This window comes from Mustela lutreola, chromosome 9 (assembly GCF_030435805.1).
Source record: "Mustela lutreola isolate mMusLut2 chromosome 9, mMusLut2.pri, whole genome shotgun sequence".
In the NCBI taxonomy this organism is placed as follows: domain Eukaryota; kingdom Metazoa; phylum Chordata; class Mammalia; order Carnivora; family Mustelidae; genus Mustela; species Mustela lutreola.
The window spans coordinates 30860376-30872579 of record NC_081298.1 but is presented as its reverse complement, the minus strand read 5'-3'; the positions used below and the strand labels follow the sequence as shown (position 1 = coordinate 30872579).

General features: G+C 45.8%; 1 protein-coding gene across 9 annotated transcripts in view; it reads left to right on the top strand.

The window, feature by feature from the left end:
• The window catches only part of SLC23A2 (solute carrier family 23 member 2), a 130898-nt gene that overhangs the window by 59228 nt on the left and 59466 nt on the right, over positions 1-12204 (top strand). The gene's annotated exons all lie outside the window — the stretch shown is intronic.

Here is a 12204-nt window from a genome sequence, read left to right as displayed (position 1 = left end):
AAAAAGGAAAAAGCTCTTTAGTGAGAACTTGCTTCCAAGTGTTTTTCTCTTAGTAAGTTCATGAGGTTAAGGGCAAGAATATCATTCTAGAATTCCTGAAAGCATGGTCCTGGAATTGGCCTTACTGTGGCATTACCCAGTAAGAAGGATGTGAACACGTATCCTTAAGTACATTGATTGACTTGACTGGCATTCATATTTTGATTTTTATCCTATTAATTCCCAGAAAGATGTCCCTGATTTTACAACCAACATCACTGTTTTCTTTGTTCCTACAAAGTGAAATTTTTAAAATGCATAGAGGGAGGACGTGGGATTTTTTTTTTTTTTAAGATTTTTAAATTTATTTTATTTGACAGAGAGAGAGATCACAAGTAGGCAGAGGCAGGCAGAGACAGAGGGGGAAGCAGGCTCCCTGCTGAGCAGAGGGCCTGATGCGGGGCTCGATCCCAGAACACTGAGATCATGACCTGAGCCGAAGGCAGCGGCTTAATCCACTGAGCCACCCAGGCACCCCCAAAGTGAAATTTTTAAACTTTTAAAAATTTTAAATTTAAATTGTTTAAAATTTAAAATTTAAACTGTTTAAAATTTAAAAATTTAAATTTAAACTGTTAAGAAAAACTGATTCTCTGTTGTGTTGAAGGCTTAGGGTTGACAGGTTTTCTAGAGGAAGAGGCAAGGTGGTTTTCCAAGTTTAAATTAGATCGTCTTTGAAAAATGAAAAGGAATATTTGTGCCTGGGTGTTGATTTGTCTCTCCTGCTGCCTGAGAGCTCAGCACACAGTTTACCCTCACCCTCTACTTGAGAGACATGAACTTGAGCTTGCCTTTCCCTCCCACCTGCCCTGTCACTATGGCAGAGAGTTTTAGGTTGACTTGTTTTCATTTTATTTTTATTTTTATTTTTTTAAGATTTTTATTTATTTATTTGACAGACAGAGATCACAAGTAGGCAGAGGCAGGCAGAGAGAGGAGGAAGCAGTCTCCCCACGGAGCAGAGAGCCCGATGCGGGGCTCGATCCCAGGACTCTGAGATCATGACCCGAGCTGAAGGCAGAGGCTTTTACCCACTGAGCCACCCAGGCGCCCCTTGTTTTCATTTTCAAATTGTGATACTCTACAGATAGTTAAATCCACAGCATATTTATCTTTTTTCATATTTATTCCCTGTTGTTGGTTTTCCTCTTCCTCCCTCTTTGATCACTTTTCATTAAACCAAACAAAAACACTGAGGTTCTGTGAATGGTCGCTACCTTTGTCTTTGTATATCTGAAAATAACTGTATTTTGCTCTCAACTATTGGGTGAACATCTGTTAATTACACACTACAGTTTTCCAGTCTGTGTTTCTCTTTAACTACTTTCTCGTGGTTTGGCTGTCTTCTGCTAGTGTTAACTTCTGATTGGTTTCCCTAGTGTTATTTTACAGTTTACTAATTCCTTGTGGATAGTCGTGTGTTTATGTTAAATTTTTGTTTCAGGTTTTGTAGTTTTTATTTCTGAGATTTCTGTTTCCATTCCTGCCTGTTTTTGGTTGTTAATTTCTTGTGTATATATGTTTGTGTTGTTTAAAAATGATTCTTCATTTAAATCACCGAGGACCCTAATGTACTTATTTTAAAATAATTCTCCAGTTGTTCTGTTTTCTGTTTGGTGTAAAATCCCCTTCTGAGTGTTTCTTCTGAGATTTTTTTTCCCTCTCCTGCCACCCGGACAGGTCTCCCAGCTTCTGTTGCTGTGGTTTTGCATTGTGTTGGATAAGAATTTCCTCAGATGTGGCAAGGGCTGATTTTTTTTTTTTTTTGAAACTCACATGGAATGGGAATCAGTTTCTTTTTTTCTTTTTTTTTTTTTAAGATTTTATTTATTTATCAGAGAGAGAGAGGGGGAGAGAGCGAGCACAGGCAGACAGAATGGCAGGCAGAGGCAGAGGGAGAAGCAGGCTCCCCGCCGAGCAAGGAGCCCGAAGTGGGACTCGATCCCAGGATGCTGAGATCATGACCTGAGCCGAAGGCAGCTGCTTAACCAACTGAGCCACCCAGGCGTCCCGGGAATCAGTTTCTTTATATTTCAATTTTTTTTTAGAGAGCACATGCATGCGTGAGCAAGGGCGGCTGGAGGGGGGAATCTTAAGCAGGCCCCATGCCCAGCGCCGAGCCTGACACAGGACTCGATCTCATGACTCTGAGATCATAACCTGGGCCAAAATCAAGAGTTTGATGCTTAACCCACAGAACCACCCAGGCATCCTAGGAATTAGAATTTCTTTACACAAAGTAAAACAAAGGTGCATGACAATACTTTAAAGAGAAAAAGAGTAAATCCTTATTTAGTAAAGGAATAATGAATAGGTCACAGTAAGAGCAGGAGCTTTGCAACTTCTTACAGAAGTTAGATCATGTGATCAGAGTTGATATTAAGTAAGAGAAACATAATAAAAGCTCTCCTTATCCCACGGGAATCTTGTTAGGCAAATTTGTGTGCTTTTAAAGGCAAGTAGGAAATGTGTAATACAAGTGAATGCCACATGGAGAGAAATTAGAACCAGAAAAACAGTGAATAGTCTTGAAGAACTGTCCTGCCCTAAGGACACAGGCCAGGAAGGACTGCAGGAGAAGGTCTGCATTTGGGTGTGGAGAGCTCTGTGTCATCTGAACTCGGAGGGCTGTGCAGGGGACACCAAGTTAATAGCCTGAACTTCGTGTTGGCAGAGTCCCACTTGTAGTACAGCAGGTTTCAGCACGTCGGCATTTCAGTGCCAAGTTCACAGCTGGCTGAAGTTTTGAAGGTTCCCTAAGGCAAGTCTGCAATCAAACCCTAAGTGTCAGAGTTTGAGTTCAGTCTGGGGTGCTGCGTGAGCACCCTGGAAGGACCCCTGCCCAGCCATGTTTATGGGGGTAGGCTTGGCCTGTCAAGAGATTCTCAGGGGAGATGGCCTCAAAGTCCTGAAAAACATCTCAGTGAAGCAGCTCAAGAGGAGGGAAATAGACAGGGAGCAGCCTGGCCGTATCTTGTTCTGGGCATGAGGTTGGTGCAGTCAGAATACAGAGAACGGAGGTGGGCAGCCGGGGATGAATGCTTGCAGCCGAGTTGCTTGATCTTCGGGGTAGAGAATTCCTGCCATGGGTGCTGTGAGAGGAAGGGCCTGGAGACAGAAATCCTGGTCACGGGGGCTCTGGCAGCCCAGGTGAGAATGGCTTGTGGTCTGGGAAGGCAGGCGGGAAAGGGACTCTTTGCCTGCAGCCCATGTTCGCTGGGGGCCTGTGTGGCTCCTGCGTTCTTGGCCTTGACTTCCAACAATGGGAGGAGGTGGAAGATGGACAAAGAAGCAGAAGCATCAAATGGCAGCCAGTGACAAATTCTGGGAAGAGAATAAATCACAGAAGAGGGATCACGAGGAGCAGAATGTGAAGTCAGATAAAGATCATTTAGCCACAGGCCATTAATTGATTTATCCCTTAAAAATAGGGAGAGAGCTTCCCACAGGTTTAAGGCTCTGGGAAACAGGAGGGATTTAGACCAAAATCCCTGACCTCACAGAGCTTCCACGCTGGTCACGACATAGGCAGCACATGCTAGAGATAGGTCAGATGTGTAGATGTAGGTAAATATGAATGGAACAATAAACTCGGGAAGTGGAGTAGAAGCTGCTAGGGGTGAAGTGTTGCACGTTCAGCTGGCCGGGAAAGGCTGCCCTGAGGAGATGCCCTCTGAGTGAAGGCCGCTGTGGCCGTAATGTCTGAGGAACCGTGAGGAGGTGGTGTGGCTGGACAGAGGGCAGGATGGGGTCAATAGAGAAGATGTAGGCCATGTGGCCCTGGGAGGGATTTTGGCTTTTCCTGACCCTGAGGAAAAGCTGTTGGAGGGCTTTGAGCAGAGCGACCTGCTCTGCCTAGTTTTAAGTTTCTCTGTGGCTGCCGAGCAGGGAGCAGACCAGTCAGGAGTTGAGTGCCACAGGGCGGCTGAGCTGACAGTGGCTCCAGCCAGGGTTCTGGCTCGTGGGCGTTGTGAGAGGTGGTCGGGCCACGGATCAGAGCTGACCAGGGTACCCAAAGACTGGAGGGGGATGGAAGTACGAGAGGGCAGGCCAGGACAGCTTCCGGTATCTCACTTGAGCCTCAGGAAGAAGTGGCCAGGTACTGAGGTGTGGGGAGGCAGACGGGTGAGCAGGCCAGGGTGGGGAGCTGGGGGCAGTAAAGGAGTGTGGAGCCGGCCGCCGGGACCCTGAGTAGAATCTAGCAGGGCTGGAGATTGTGGTGCTTGGGGGAAGCAGTGTGGGTCGGAGCTACTTACTGGGTGTGAGCAGAGGGAGAGGATATTTAAAGCTGGGGAATGGAATGTTAGCACGTGGGGGATAATGTCCTTAGGGGTGAAAGGGAAGGTCCAAGGGCCTAGAAGGGTGTAGAGGTGGAGGAGAGTCAGCAAAGGTGTAGGTAAGGAGTAGTTGCTGCAGCGGGAGGGAAACCAAGAAAGCTGTGTGGACAGTCAGTGACAAAGGCATTGTGAGCCTTGTAGACGGCGAGTAAGGGTGGGCTGCTGGATTTACCAGGGCGTGGCCTGTGCCGGACGGAGTGGATTGATGGTTTGTGGGAGAGTTGTTGCAGGCTGTACCCCAGACACCAGTGGGGTAATGAGGCCATGAGAAGGTATTTGGGTCAGGGTTTGGCAGACCTGCCAGGGTGGAGAAACTGGGGATTGGGGTCTTTGGGGCTATCTAGGAGGAAAACCAGGTGGGTGAGGCCCAAGTGGCTCTGAGAGGAGCAAAGAGGTCAATGTGACCTGGGACCAGATTTAGTGTTGGGTTGGGTGTGGGCTATGAGGTCAGGGTTGGAGGCACTGGGGTTGGGCACCCGGGGGTGTGTTGAGGGAATGAAGTATGAAATAAGCACATGGATCACCAGGGCTTTTGTTTGTTTCTTTTAAAGTTGGTGTGGGGAGATGAGGTATTGATCAAACATGGAGTTGAATTAGAGTGCTCTTTTGTGATGCTTTGTGTCCATTTCCGATCAGGGAAATTCTGATCCCTTGGCACCTGGGAAATCTGTTGCCTCCTCTTCGGTCAGCCAGGGTGCAGGTCCTGTTGTGTTACTGCAGGCGTGACCAGCTGAAATCCACGCTGAACACTGTTGCGTTGGCATCTTGTAGCACAGAAAACCGCTTCTGAGTCACCAGGTAGGAAGCGGCTTGTAAGGGACGCCTGGGTGGCTCAGTTGGTTGGACGACTGCCTTCAGCTCAGGTCATGATCCCGGAGTCCCGGGATCGAGTCCTGCATCAGGCTCCCAGCTCCATGGGGAGTCTGCTTCGCTCTCTGACCTTCTCTTTGCTCATGCTCTCTCTCACTGTTTCTCTCTCAAATAAATAAATAAAATCTTTAAAAAAAAAAAAAAAAGACGGTCACACGCAGGCTCTCTGACGTTTGGGTTTGTTGGGGCGGTCCTGGTTCGGGTCTATTGTTCCTGCACACACGTCCATCCAGTTTCCCTGTCCTCCTGGAGGGGCCTGGTTTGGCGACCTTGATTATAACCAAGCATAAGCCTGGAAATATTTTAGCTCTTTGAGAGAAACTTTTAGAAAATTCTTCCATATGATTAGACTTAAACATGAAAACCCCAGCTCTGGTTGTAAAAGTCATACCTGTTGACATTAGGAAATGTGGAAAATACAGTAAAGCATTTAAATGAGAAAAACTATTTTTGAATTGGAAGGCTATGAAATGGATCAGAAAATATAGGTGGGTCTCCTTCCTCCCACTTTCTGTAGTTACTACAAATTCATTTTTCTCTTCCTGTATACATGTGCCAGCGTTGACCACTTCTGTAATCCAGCAAACCAGAGAAATGGAGGGCCTTCCTTGTTGGCCGTTGATTTGTGGGATTTTATCAGCATCGGTAAAGACATTGTCCTTGTTTTTCAAGCTATTGGTGAAGGGAGGGAAGTTTAAACCTTGAGTGGAGAAGGTGATAGATTGTGAGATGAGAAAGGAGGTCACAATATAGCAGGCCGAAAGAGATCCCCAATGCAGCTGGGTGTACTGGGTCGGGGAGCAGCAGCTCAGCCATGCTGTGGAAACCGCTGCCAGGAGACAGGTGCCCGTTCTTTCCTGTCCCGTCCTCTTTACTTCCTTCCCTCCCCTTGCTTTTTCTTCAAGAGAAGGGAGCTGGGCAGACATGGGTGAGTGAAGAAATCATGTTATGTAACTGTGACTCCTCTAAGCCCCTGACCCCGTGATGGCAGATTTGAACAGGCTCGTCCTTAGCAGTGAAAAGAAGGCACAAGATTTGTGCAAATAGTTCTCTTTAAAAAACAGCACGGAAGCCTGGAAAACACCCTTGTTCTTGTGACTTTAATGCCAGGGGCTGTGGGGTCTCTTTAGTGCATTCCTAAGTAGGCTTCGAGTTGTTAGATCTTAACACCAAGGTCTCAGTAGATGGTAATAATAGGGAAATGTTCTCTTCCTGAAGAATAATTAGATCTTGGGATCAACAGTGTGTGATTCTGAGAATGGTTAGAGGATGAGGAGAATGAAGTTTGCTGCAGTTTCCCAGAGGGTTGGTTTCACTCCTCTCTTTGTGCAGGATAAGAGCTTGAATCTATTGCGTTGTGGCCGTGATAAGGGAGGGTATGTGCTCAACAGGTCAAAACTGAATAGCCAAGATAATCAGTCTTTTCTGTTCGAAGTCTATCAGTTAGAAAATATTTTTTAGGAAAGGGGATATCGTGATACAGGCTTTGAAGTAAAAACACTGGAAAAACACTGGAAAGATGGGATACAAATGATTTTGATGCATGGTGTGAGATTCTTTCTGTTTTTTCTTTTTAGAATTTGTGTTCTTAAAAATTAATTTTAAAGGGGCACGTGGGTGGCTCAGTTGGTTAAGTGTCTGCCTTTGGCTCAGCTCATGATCCCAGGGTCCTGGGATCGAGCCTCTACTGGGGCTCTCCCCACTCAACAGGAAGTCTGCTTATCCCTCTCCCTCTGTCCCTCTCCCCTGCTCATGCTATCTCTGTCTAAAGTAAATCTTTAAATAATTTTTAAGATTTTTATTTTTAAGTAATATCTATACCCAAGTGGGGCTCGAACTCACAACTCTGAGAATAAGAGTTGTATATTCCATTGACTGAGCCTGCCAAGTGCCCTATTAAAAACCAATTTTTATGCTCTGGTTTTGAAATTTCAGATAGTATTTAGTATTTCAGCCTTTTTAAAAAAAATTTTTATTATTTGAGAGTGCACGCATGCGCACGTGAGAGAGAGAGAGAGAGAGAATGGGGGAGGGGCAGAGGGGGAGAGAGAAGCGGACTCTCCATGGATGCAGCGCTCCACGTGGGGCTCAATCCCAGGACCCTGAGATCACTACCTCAGTGGAAGTCAGACGCTTAACCAACTGAGCCATCCAGGCACCCCTAGTGTTTCAGCTTTTAATTCAAATAGAGTTTGGTAGTTTTTCTTTTTTCCTTTCCTTCCTTTCTTTACCTCATTTTTGAGAGAGAGAGAGAATGTGCTCATGAGTTGGGGGTGGTGCAGAAGGAGAGGGAGAGAGATTCTTAAGCGGGTGGGCTCCACGCCCAACACTGGGCCCAGTCTCAGGACCCCACAAACACAGCTGAAATCAGGAGCTGGACGTTCAACCGACTGAGCCACTCAGGCGCCCCTGAGCTTTGGTAGTTTTAAATGAGAGATGTTCATAATAAAAAAAATTACCGCCTAGTAGTTAGGACACAGACAATGTGGTATAAATGATGATAAAATAACAGAGTTGGTGCAGTCACTTCCTAGAGGAGGTTTACAAAGTCGACGAGCATTTTAGCTGATTGTCTTTTACTTTTGCATGTGGCCAAATCCACAGAATCTGGGCCTTAAAGCACCTCCTGTCCATTCTGCTCTTATTTAAGGGTTGCTTTGTGCTCCAGGCTTTACGAGATGTGATGAGCGTGCAACAGAAGCAGTTGCCCAGGCTTCCCCTTCCCCACCTGATCAAGCCCTCCCACCATCAGCGCCATCCCTGGGGCCACTGGGTTCTTTGGATACTCATGTCAGCTGGGGTCTTTGGTCTCCCTGCCCCCTGGCCATGTTCCTTTCCAAGCCCTGTCTGTCATTCCTGTGCCTTTTGCATTCAGATATCTTTTTCTTGGAGGTGTTTATACCTCCTGAACCCCTTACCTCTAAATTCTCAATTCACTCCTGCCCTGTGTTTACCTAAGCTAGGTAGGCAGGATCCCTGACTTGAACAGTTAGAGGTAAGGTATTTCAGATGGATTTCTTTACCGTAATCTAAGTCTGTAATTCTGATGGAGAAAAGGCTCCTTTCCTGTTAGGATTTGGTGCAGTACTTGAGGAGGATGATAGGCTTGGGTAATTGCATGGCACCAATTACCCGGTGTTTGTTTCCCCCACCCCCTTTAATTGTACCTGTTCTAAAGCATCCACGTTTTCCCCCAGGCTTTATGGTACAGACGTGGTGTTGGAATAAAATGGGAGTGTAGTTTTCTTTTCCTTGTTGTTTCTTATAGTGCACATAGGTTTCTTTTCTGTCATTGTTTCATTATTTGTATAAGTTCTTTACTTACAAGAGAAATATGTTCACTCTGGAAAATTTAGAAACTATGGAGCGACATAAGGAGGGGAAAACAAATCATTTAGAGTCCCATCAGCCAGAAAAACAGTATGCTGTTTTTGCGTATTTCTTTCTAGAGATTTGAAGTAAATATTTGAGAGTTCTTTTATAAAAGTCTGATGCACACACACACTGCTTTATAAAGCCCTTTAGCTTCATGTTTTAACCTGGCATATTGATGCCATTGAAAACGCCATTTGTGGAACACCTGGGTGGCTCAGTGGGTTAAAAGCCTCTGCCTTCGGCTCAGGTCATGATCCCAGGGTCCTGGGATCAAGCCCCGCATCGGGCTCTCTGCTCAGCAGGGAGCCTGCTTCCTCCTCTCTCTCTCTGCCTGCCTCTCTGCCTACTTGTGATCTCTGTCAAATAAATAAATAAAATCTTTTAAAAAAATTTAAAAAAAAGTTGTTTGTAGTGTGACATATGGCAAATTATGGATCTAACTTTTGCACTTTCACTGGGGTCTTGGGTTGTTTCTCAAGTGTTTGCGAGAGTAGATGTTAGCCTAATGTATGTTAAACTTATTGCAAAGCATACTAGTTTTGAATTTTCATGAGGGAGGGTACTTTTTTTCCTGTGTTCCTTGGCTGTTCATGTTCTTTGTGAATGTCTGTCTTCCCCACCCGAACCCATTTGTCTGTGCTGAGCTGTACCAAAGATCAGAAATGCCACAGACCTATTAGAAGTTACTGTCGTAGCAGTTTGAGGGGATGGAGGGGGAACTGGTGGCACTCCAGCCAGAGCTGTGCCTGTCACTACTGGTAGTCACAGCCTCCTTGTCTGCGTCTGGGATGTTTGAGAAGTAAATGAGATCATGCGTATTAGCCTCAGATAATGTACAGGGTAGGCAGTGAATAAATGTTCTACTTATCTTCTGCATCTCCACTCTGTTCCCTAAACCAGAGATCAACAGAGAGGCAGGCAGGGGACCTTAAAGGAGATGAGTGCCAGTACTGGTGTGAATCTGTGCCCCACAAACATCAGCTGTCCCATCACCATTGTCACGGGCTGTGTGGGAGGAGGAGCACTGGAGTTTTCTTCGTGGGCCACCGACAGGCACATCAGCCCACAAAGTGCTTCGGCATGGGGGCTGGAGCCAGGGAGAGGTGATGCCCCTCTGACTCCTCTCAAAGAACAGTCGTGCTGAGGGCCGGGGGCGGGGGAGGGGAGTGGACCTGGAACTCCTAGGGTACTCTGGCCACTACATCCCTAGGCGCCTTCTGGAGAGGGCTGAGGAAATGAAGAGGCTGCCCTAAGAAGCTGAGAGTGCAAGTGAAGGAGGCTGCAGTAGTGGTTGTCGAAGAGTGTCGTGGGGCTGCCATATTTGAGGAAACAGGGGAAACAGGGTAAGGGACTTTGTTGCCTCAGACAACTTCAGGGTTGCAACTATATCTTTTGGAGTATCTTTTTTTTTTTTTTTTAAGATTTTATTTATTAATTTGACAGAAATCACAAGTAGATGGAGAGGCAGCCAGAGAGAGAGAGATAGGGAAGCATGCTCCCTGCTGAGCAGAGAGCCCGATGCGGGACTCGATCCCACGACCCTCATGACCTGAGCTGAAGGCAGCGGCTTAACCCACTGAGGCACCCAGGCGCCCTCTTTTGGAGTATCTTAATCTAAGACCCACAGGCTCTGGAGGCTTAGTGTGTGTTGTAGAATACTCCCTTTGATTTCTTTTTCATGGTAGTTAATTTTGAAGTTTCAGAGAATATTGAAAGTAGTTGGGAGGTTTTTTATGTTCTTTTATAATCTTTTAAAAGGGGTTTGGGTAAAAGGCTGAGAAACACTAATCTTGATTGATACCTCTGTTCTTTTTATTTATTTAATTTTTTTATTTTAGAGAGCGCAAGTGCTGCGAGCCAGGGCGTGGGGGGTAGGGGCAGAAGGAGCGAAAGAGAGAATCCCAAGCAGGTTCCATGCCCAGCCTGGAGCCCGACTTGGAGCTTGATCCCATGACTCTGAGATCATGACCCGAGCCAAAATCAAGAGTCAGAAGCCTCACCGATTGAGCCACACAGGCTCCCTGATGCTGCTGTTCTTTAAAGACATTTTAATTATAGATACGGATACTAGAGGAAATAATCTCGTGTGTGTGTGTGTGTGTGTGTGTGTGTGTAGGAGGGAAAGAATAATGCTACCTTCTTATTAAAAGAGTAGAAAACAGTTAATTTAGGGTACTTCATTTTTACTTTCAAAGTGAGTACGTAGAAAACAGCTCACTTAGTTATTGGACACGTGAGAGTGGTAGGTGACTTATACCACACCCCAAGCAGGTGATGGACTGAGCTCTGAACCTCTGATCAGAGGCACAAGGTTTCCCAGGTCCCTGTCCCCTTCCACTTGCAGGTGTCCTCAGCTGCCATTCACTGCCACTTTGTGTGAGTAACACAGGCTCATTTGCTGTCGGTGTAAACGGACATTGCTGTGACACTGACCCTCAGCACTGCACTCCTCTATTGCGCCTGTCTCTCCTGCTTCCCATACGTTTGGCCGTCTTAGGATTACTGTTTAGAAACAAGTACATTAGCATTATTGTCTTTGTTTACTAGAAATAAAATACTTGAGTAAGAAAGACATGTTTACAGAGTGATAGACACACTGTCCCACACAGAGACCACCTCAGTCTTGCATACTGGGAACAAACGCAGGCAGAGAAAACCTGCTTGATTCACAGCTGATGGAGTGATTCTATAATACTGGTGTAGCAGAAAAATTTAAAGCCATCAGGTCTGGTTTCAAATAGTTTTGGTTGGTGGGGAGAAAGGACATCCTGTTCCCAAAAATAATCCCCTCCCCCTTTTTAAAAATAAAAACTAGATCAGTTTCCTAGGATGAAAGATGCCAAGATGCGGTGTTACAGCCATGCTATGAATAACACAAAAGGAAACGTGTTTTATTACATTAAAGAGGCTTTCCAACTTGTGTTTTATTTCCCAGTTGAAGTAATATTTAGAGATTCAAATATGTGAAATTTTTTTTAAATCCTTTTAAAAATCTGTGCTTTTCTGAAGAATGGATTTTAAATTTGATTTTTAAAAAAATTCACATTTAGAAAAAAGCCTAAAGTATCAGAATAGCTAATTTAGTAAACCAAAGGAAACATATTAGTAAAACAAAGCAGTGTTTTATTTTTTCAGTCATGTTTGGTCGTTTCCTGCATGCACACACAGTGGAGGCGGCGGGTCAGGCAGGCGCCCTTGTGGGCATCCCCACCTCCTGTCCCCCTCACTTCTCTCCGTTGCCAGGTCTTCCTCTCCCTTCAGTAGAAACTTCGTTCATCTGCTGCTTGCTCCAGAACCTCCCACCTTCCAGGACATGGCAGAGTGCTGGGAGTAGGATGTGAGGGCGCCAGGGTGGAGGGCAGCAGTGCAGCTCTGGAACTGGAGGCTGATAGGGATGGAAGTTGGACTCTGAGGTCCTCAGGCATGGCTTGACCTGTGGAAAAATGTTAGAAATCACGGTGATTTAGGTCAGTCCTCTTTATAGTTAAATAAACATCCTGCACTGGCCTGGGAAAGTAAGCGTCCTGTGTGATTTCCAGGAATCAGCCACCTTTCTGATAGGTTTACAACCACTGCTCTTGTA